This window comes from Callithrix jacchus, chromosome 2 (assembly GCF_049354715.1).
Source record: "Callithrix jacchus isolate 240 chromosome 2, calJac240_pri, whole genome shotgun sequence".
Classification (NCBI taxonomy): Eukaryota; Metazoa; Chordata; class Mammalia; order Primates; family Cebidae; genus Callithrix; species Callithrix jacchus.
Window position 1 is genome coordinate 94,355,225 of NC_133503.1, and position 9,160 is coordinate 94,364,384.

The following is a 9,160-nucleotide window of genomic DNA, read 5'->3' on the forward strand; positions in this document are numbered from 1 at the left end:
TCTGTTTCTTCAAGATACTTTATTTCATCTTTTTTATCTCTGTACTAGTGGATAGAACAAGACGTTTTGGGCTGTGGGAGTTAAGTGAAGTCATTGATTCCTGTGTCCCATGTTACTTTATTGCATGTTTTTTTTGTAAAGGCGCTTTTAAATAAGATTTTATCTCATAAAATTACAGCTTTATATAATTGTCAATTTAATTGATTTTTCTAATATATCTATGTCTGATTTCAAAAGTGAAATAATACAGTTTTCTACCTTGAAAAAATTGAAAATCCTAGGATTGGTACGACAATTTTTAATCTATTTTTAGTATCTTTTCATCATAATTACTGATTATACAACTATGAAAGATACTTGTAGTAGTACATAGTTTTTCTAAAACCTATTTAGTTATGTTTTCCTTTTTTCTTTTTCCCATGTTAAATCTTAAGCTTTTTCAAGACAAAAATTCTTGTAGTAATAGATAAAATTTGGTAAATTATGAAAATGGAATTAGGTCAAGAATGAATTTAAATAAGAGTGATCAATATATACTGGAATGTTGAGGAAAATTAGGCATATTCCTCATGCTCTTTCAGAGTAATCTATCACACACAAAAAATCAATAAGGCTGCATTTTATGCCACTAGGCAACAATATCTTTCTACTTACTTCTTCAGTAGCTAATAGTAGAATAGCTTCTACTCATCTAAATGTAACTTTTAAAGAAATGGTGGAAGCTTTCGTTATGCAGAGCTTGTAAAATGCATTTAAATTTTTCTGATGGTCATCTTAAGAATAAACTAGTGTTTTGTACTACTTTGCATCACTTAATGCCTGGGATAATGTACTGAGATGTGTCCTTTAGATAATTTTGTCATCGTGAGACTATCATCGAATATACTTAAACCTAGTCTAGACTACTACACTCGTAGGCTATATCTAGCCTGTTGCTCCCACTCTACCAACCTGGATAGCAAGTTACTGAATACTTTATGCAATTGGAAAACAATGGTAAATATTTGTGTATCTAAACATAGACAAGGTACAGTAAAAATACTGTTTAAAAGATTTTAAAAAATGGGCGACTTAACATGAGCAGAGCTCGCAGAACTGGAAGTTGCTCTGGGTCAGTTGGTGAGGAAGTGATGAGTGAATGTGAAGGCCTAGAACGTAGACTTTATAAGTGTACATTTAGACTACACAGCTATACTACATTTATAATAAATTCTTTGATAAATTAGCTGATTATAACTTTTTTACTTTATGAACTTTTCCTTGTTTTAACATTTTGACTTTTGTAATTTCAGTTAAGACACATGGTACAGCTGTATGAAAATATATCTTTATAAGCTATTTAAAAATTTTTTTCTTTGTTAAACTTTGTCAAAGACAGATACAAACACACACACTAGCCTAGGCTTATGCAAGGTCAGGATCATCAATGTCACTGTCTTCCACTTCTACATCTTGTCCCACTGGAAGGTCTTCAGGGACAATAACACAGGGAGCTGTCATTTACTAGGTTAACAATGCTTCTGAAATAAATCCTGAAGGACCTGCCTGTGGAAGTTTTTGCAGTTAACTTTTTAAAAAAAATAAGTATTATACTCTAAAATAATTATAAAAAGTGTAGTGTAGTAAATACTAGATGATAGAAGTTTTTCAGCCCCATTATTATCTTACAGGACCACTACTGTATGTGCAGTCTATTGTTGACTGAAATGTTATGTGATACATGGCTATATTTAGTTTTCTTCCTGTATCACTGACTTTGATCATATTGATATATTTGAATTATGAATTTTTTTTTTTACAGATAGAATACAAAAATTAGTAAGAGCTGTAGAATGTTTGGATTCTTTACTCCAACACTTTAAAAAACCTTGGAGTAATTTTAGACTTACAGAAAAGTTGCCAAGTTAATACAGAGAATTCCCACATATACCATTCAACTACCCCTAATGTTAATACTTTATATAAACATGGAACATTTGTCAGAACTAAGATGTTAACAGTGGTACAATGTTATTAACTACAGACTTTATTTGGATTTCACCAGTTTTTCTATTAATGCCCCTTTTCTGGTTTTAGACCCAGTCTAAGACATTACATTGTATTTAATTATTATGCCTCTTTACTCTTAACAGTTTCTCAGCCTTTCCTTGTTTTTGCAGATCTTGACATTTTTAAAGAGTACTGGTTAGATATTTAGTAGAACATCTCTTAATTTGGGTTTGTCTGATATTTTCCCATGAGTATACTGGGATTATAGTTTTCCATGGAAGAATACCACAAAAGTGAGGTAACTTTCTCATATCAATATGTACATGATAGCAACATGACTTACCACTGCTAAGTTTAACCTTGATCACTTGGTTTAAATGGTGTGTGCCAGGTTTCTCCATTATGAAGTTACTGTTTTCTCATTTAATATTTTATTCTGTGGAAGCAAATCGTTAAGTCCAACATTGCTCACAGGGAGAGGAGTTAAGCTTCACTTCCTTTGGAAGGGTATCTACGTACATTATTTGGAATTCTAAGGTAAGGGAGATCAATTTAGTCATTTTTTGGTGTTTACTTGTAGATATGTATTTTATTTTTTTGGTGGTACTTTCCAGTAATTATTTGTTTTGTTGCTCAAATTGTTCTGGCTTTGGCCATTGGGAGCCATGTCTTTTTGGCATGCTCCCATTTTTTTTCTTTTTAGCTTTTACTTTCTGGCACTATCACGATGCCTCAGGCTCATCTTGTATTTTCTCTGCCCAGCCCTAGAATCAGTCATTTCTCCAAAGAGCCTGAGCCCTGTTCCTTTCATTGGAAGATGGCATTTACAATCCAAGATTTGAGTGCTGAACGTGCTTTTGTTACCGGGATGTCATGGCTTCTAGACCTCAGTGAACAGAGCTAGGAAATACATGAATGTGGACTAACATAGGTATACACACATATCTGTAATAATTTCTGTATCTTTCTGTATATAATTAAAATAAAAGGAGTTGATAGGCTATCTACAACTCCTAATCCAGTACCATGGGTTCATTCTAGCTTTTCCCTTTTGTTTATTTGTAACGTCTTTCTCTGCCAGTTTGAAACCTAACTTTCATTATAATTTGCACCCTATTTTTTTCAGCCCTAGTACACATGTAAAGTGGTTTCAGAATTGCTAACCTAGCATATTTATGTTAAGTTTACCTACTGGAGTACACTTCATCTTTAACCTTACAGTACACAGTCAAAACATATTTTCAAAGTTACTTTAGGCAACACCTTTTCTCTTCCAACAAAACTTTTCTTAAATGACTCAGTAGGTAGCAAAGAAAGTGACATAAGATTCTGATTACCAGCTATAGCTCACCTTCATCAAAACAAGGAAATGTCTAAGAGACAGTTAAAATAGAAGTCTGTTATCACTTAAAATTATTCTTTTTTCCTACTCACCTGATTGCTCAACAACTTTTTTTCTTTTGAAATGGAGTCTTGTTGTGCTGCCCAGGCTGTTCTCAAACTCTTGGCCTCAAGTGATCCTCCTGCCTCAGCTTCCATGGTCACTGTGCCCAGCTCTAACTCATTTTTAATAGCAGTGATTACTAAAATAGAATAAAAAGTTTTCAACCTGTGAAACTTTTCTCCTGCCATTTTAAATAAGGCCTTACAAATAAAGTGATGTTTCTTTTTTAATTATCTTGTAACTTTTATTTAATAAAAGGGAATAATTTATTAAAATAAAATTATTATTCATGTTTAAACAATGAAATATTTTAATTTGTTCTAAAAACCCAAATAAGAGTTAGAATTGCTGGTCATCTTCCTAATACCTCATAGTGTTGTTGACTGATTGAATGTATTGACTTTTCTTTAGGCCTCAACTACTTTATGCATAAAATGACATCAGAGAATAATGTTGGGTCAGATTGTCAGAACATAAACTCTTCTGGCCTGCTAATGTTGTGAAAGTATAGGAGAAAGAGTCTTTATGACCTAAGGGAAATAAGTTTTGGGGGAATTTATTGTGTAAATTCACATACTCAACAAACTTATTGACCGTCAAGCACTATGCAGTGAGTCAGGTATATAAAGATGAATAATAGAATCCTGGCCAGGTACAGTGGCTCACGGCTGTAATCTCTGCACTTTGGGAGGCTGAGGTGGGCAGATCACCTGAGGTCAGGTGTTCAGTTACCATAAGTGCTTTATCTTCTCTATGCACAGGCTTAAACTTGACTGTTGTATGTTAGCATATTTTCTATGCAGCAGTTGGTCAACTTCAACTCAAAACACTGTTTTCTTATGTTTGTTACAAATGTAATAAATAACTGTAGATGCCTCACAAGACATCCATTTATTTAATCACAGTAGTGGATCTTACCTCACAGTATACTTAGTTTCTTCATTCTTCAGATTCTCCAGGCTTATGAATGTTGTCGATCTTCAAAATCATTCTCTTTGTGTTGCGAGAGATGTCTGTTGCTTTTTGCCAATCAAGGTTTCTAGGACATGGTGTTGCTTCACATCCTTTGTCTCCTTGTGCAAACAGTTGATGCCAAGAGGAGGATTCATCTCCTTCAGTTGTCTGGCTCAGACTTCGGTCATAGCCTGGATGGGATTCATGCCACTGTTTTCAGAAAGGGCCATGGGGCAACCCCAGCATGTTAGCAAACACTCTCATGGTGTACTGTTCTAAGGTGAGGCACTTATCCACCTCTTGGCTAGCTGCCAGAGCACAGGATATCTCAGCAGCTCCTTCTCCGTAGGCCACAAGGTTATAGAGGATGAGGTTGCGGATGACACACAAAGCATCGTGAAGGGATTGTTTTGCTGTCTTAATGGTCATCTTACTTCCTCTTCTAATGAAAGTGGTTACAGCTCTGGGGTTCTTACACTGCTCAAGGACCAGCATTTTATCCTTGTTTGTCACAAATGAGATCTCCTGTACAAGACCAGTAAAGCCCAGCATCTCAGCGTTGAGCTCTGAGAACTTGGGGACGTTCAGCCCTTTTGTTGCAATGGCAATCAGCTCAATTTCAGGTCCTCCTACCCAGTGAACCACAGGCAAGTTGTTCTAAAGAAATAAGTGATTTGCTTCATCATCAAAGCCCCGTTGACAAATTGCTAGGTTAGCACCAGTCTCTTTAATTTGTTGAATCATCTCTTCAAATTTCTCCTTTTCACATTTCTGAAGAGCTTTATAATTTATGGTCACATCCAGCTTATGCTTTGCTTTTGGCTTGGGTGTTCAAATGGAAATGTGAGAATTGCAATCTTACCATCTTCTACTTTTTTCAGCATCTGTGGGTGACTGAAATTCTTGTCCACAATCACTCCCTGAATCAGTTTTGTGTCCTCCAGCCTCCCGCCCACTTTGCCACCTAGTTTGGTGAGCTCAAAGTCAACATCTCTCCACTCCATATCTGCTGTGGTGAGGACGGCATTTACAGCGATCTCAGCCATTTGTTGGTGCCAACTGTTGATAACTTTAAAGCCCAGCATTGTTTTGCAGTTGGAATCAGGGGTTTGGTGCCCTTTATGTCAACAAGAACAATATCAATTATCTTGTCCAGATGTTCAATAGCAATGCCGGCAACCTGCTCAAAACCATCAGCTATTCTGATTGGGTGAATGCCTCCACCTAGCAACTGCTCAGCTTCTTCTAATAAGGAACCAGCCAGGACAACCACTCTGTGGTTCCAACTCCAATTTCATCATCCTGAGACTTGGACAGTTCCACCATCAGCTCAGCAATCTGACAATCTACATCCCTCATGCTTTAATTAAGATGGTTTGGCCCAATCATTAGTTACAGTCGCATCCATCCTTATCTGCCATAAAGCCCATTTGGTCCAAGTGATGTTGTATTTGCTGCAGACTTTGCTGCCACTGTATGAGACTTGAGGGCCTCGAGTCCCATAAGACAGGACTTGTGGTCCTGATCCTTTATGATGAGGAAAGGGTGTTCGTATTCATCGAAGGCAAGGGTCCCCATGGATGCTCTGGTGCAGCCTCAGGAGTTACTCTTCCTTCAGAATTTTGAAGATGCTAGTCTATTGTCTTTTGGCCTCTAATGCTGCTGAGTTCAGTCATTCTTTGTTCCATTGTGAGTAATCTTTTCTTTTTTTCTCATTTTCTTTTAGGTATTTTCTATCTTTGGCATTTTGCAGTTTATGATGAAACTTGTTTTGGACTTATGTATTTATTCTGCTTGTTACCACAGTATGATTGTTTAATCTGTGGACTGATGTCTTTCTTTAGTTCTGGAAAATTATATCTTTGTATGGACTCTCATTCTCTTTATTCTTTTTTTCTGAAACTTCTATTAAGCATATTGTTAGACTTTTTCAATCCATTCTTGTGTCTTAACTTTTTACATATCTTCTATCTCTCTGTACTTGATTCTAATTTTCTTCTTCTATTCACAAATTATATTACTTCCTATCATATCTGCTAACATTTATTATGTTTTTTAAAATTTCTATGCCTGTATCTCTATTTTACAAGTTCTATTTCTTCTTTACAAGTTTACCAATTTTTTGTTTGCTTGTTTTCAGTTTCTATATACCATTTAAAACTTCTCCACTTTCTGGTCTCCTTTGGTTATGCTATCTCAAGTTCTTAGAGTGCTGATCCTCCTATTGTAGTGCTGCCCACTGCATGATGGATACTTGTCTCATGTAGATTGTCATTGTATTTTTGTAGATATGCTAAGCAGTTAGCATTTCTCAAAGTGAAAATCTGTAAGCTGAGGGCTTTGGGAGAATTCTACCACAGTAATCAGGGTTCCAGCAATTCCAGAATCAGTTTCTCATATTAAATTTCCAGCTTGGGTATTTCATATGAAGATAGTGGAGTTAATTTGGATTCTGTGTACCAAGTGCAGGGTTAAAGTTCCAGTTTTTCATGGGAGCATTTAGTTTTTAACCAAATCCAGACTAATGGGCAGATAACAGAAGTTTCTTTCTGTGTCCTTGGTCTTGAAAACTAACGTTTTCTTGGCCCCTTTCCTCAAGGAATAGTATTCTCAGTTATTCCTTGAAATTATGTGAAATTCAATTTCAGCTTCTGTTTAACTGAGACTCAAGGAGATGCCTTCTGTAGGTGCTAAACCCTCAGTCCCTAGCCATTAGATGGTCCCACCCCCATTAAAGTTGGTATTTCCTCATGCACTTACTACTCTTTGAATAACCCTCTTCATTTTTGAAATTTACAGATTTTTCTTTCAAGCTTAGCCATTTACTTAAATAATTTTTTCGTGTGCATGTATTTATCTAGCCTTTCCATGTGTTTGGAATGGGAGAATAGTCTACACTAAGCTAGTCCACCGCTGTCATTTCAAACTATGCTGGGTCATAAGTACCAACGTTATAAGGGAGTTGCCATTTTATAAATCAGAGTTGATTCAAGATCATTCTTATATTGACATTCTCCCTAAAGTTTAATTACACTTTGTTAATAGATCAGAAAGTATAGAATTATAATTGTGCTGAGAATCATACGCGACCTTGGGTATGCCCATGGAATTCACTTCTGAATGTGAACTGTGTCATTCCTCTGCCACAATAGAAAACAAAGTTGCTTAGAGCAACCTGTAATGAGGCCAAGATTTGGGACTGAGAACCTTTTGAGCCATTGAGCTTGTCTTCATTTTGTAGTGACAGACTGTAGTCCCAGCTCAAATAAACCTTCCTGCAAGGTTGAGGGTACAAGGAGAGTAAGAATTGTATAGTGCATTTCCTTTAATTTACTAGAAATATTCACTCACGTTATTTTAGTGTATAAAGTACAACTTTTATTTATATTCTTTTTTACTTGTATTTGAATCATTTAATGTTTAATGACCATTTTAAATAATGTCATATGCATCGAGCAATGGACTACTACCACAAGGTAGCTAAAAGGAAGAAATGTATATTCAATACATTCTTTCATCATAAGCACTCTTTTCAATATATATTTTTGTCCTTAAGATACTTCATTTAATAATACATATATGTAAATATATAGTGAAATACCTATATATCTACATACTCATATATTTGTATATGTATGGAAAGAGAGAGAGATTTCTCCCAAGACACTACTTAATATAAAGCTAAATGATAATGCATTTTGCTGGACTGTGCCAACAGCATAACAGATAGTGCATTTGCTGGAGCGCTCATGTTGAAGTTAAGGAGTGGCTTATTAAATTATAATGGCAAGACTGTCTTTAGTCATAGAACACGCAGGCCATCAAATGTCTAAGAAAAAATTAGATTCATCAGAGATGACAACATACTTTAAATAATTGTGACCAAATTTGTTTTGCTTTCTAGTCACCTAGTTACCCACAGGACATGGCAAAATTGCAAATACAGGGAAGATGGGGTAAATCACCCTAATTATCAAAAAATAGTTTGGTGATGAGAAACTTATCTGAAATAACTCAGAGCTCATTGGTGCTTTTGTACTACATTGAACTCATTCAACACACCTTTGCAACGTACAATTATAGTATAAAATGATTAAATGTTAATTCTGGATCTTTGCAACATATAATTACAGTGTAAAAGGATTAAATATTAATTCTGGATATATTCAAATTTCCTTGGGAAAGTATTGAATATCACCTTTTCTAGAAATGTGAAGTTACATGTGGTTTTATTTATTCATTCAATTAGATTCAACAAACTAGGTCAAAGATAGCGATAAGCAGAGCACAAAATAAAGACAAAAAGGAAACAAATATTAGAGAGTAAAGATTAATATATTACTTACACACGAGTCTCTATTTACTAGCTGGCTAAACTTGACCTAGTTAATTGACTTCTAAATCTCAGTTCCATGGTTAATGAGAATTAATACTTATCTTACAAGGTTTTTTTGAGGAGCAAATAAAGCATTTAAAAAGCAGAGTACCTGGCACGTAATTTCTAAATAAATGTAATAGTACTATTATTTTATGGAAAAGTAAGTCATAATATATCATAAATACTAGACTTATTTGGATTTTAACCTTCAAACAAACTTTATGTCTATAATGAGCTTATTTTGTACTTGATTACAAATGTAGGCTGGGCACAGTGGCTCATTCCTGTAATCTGAACACTTTGGGAGACTGAGATGGGAGGATCCCTTTAGCCAAGGGTTTCAAGACCAGCCTGGATAACATAGCAAGACCCCATCTCTACAAAAGAAATGTAAA

At 35.2% G+C, this 9,160-nt stretch overlaps 1 pseudogene; it reads right to left on the reverse strand.

The window, feature by feature from the left end:
* Positions 1-4,372: 4,372 nt before the first annotated feature.
* LOC100410531 (T-complex protein 1 subunit epsilon pseudogene) lies at positions 4,373-5,850 on the reverse strand (annotated as a pseudogene).
* Between the last annotated feature and the right edge of the window lie 3,310 nt (positions 5,851-9,160).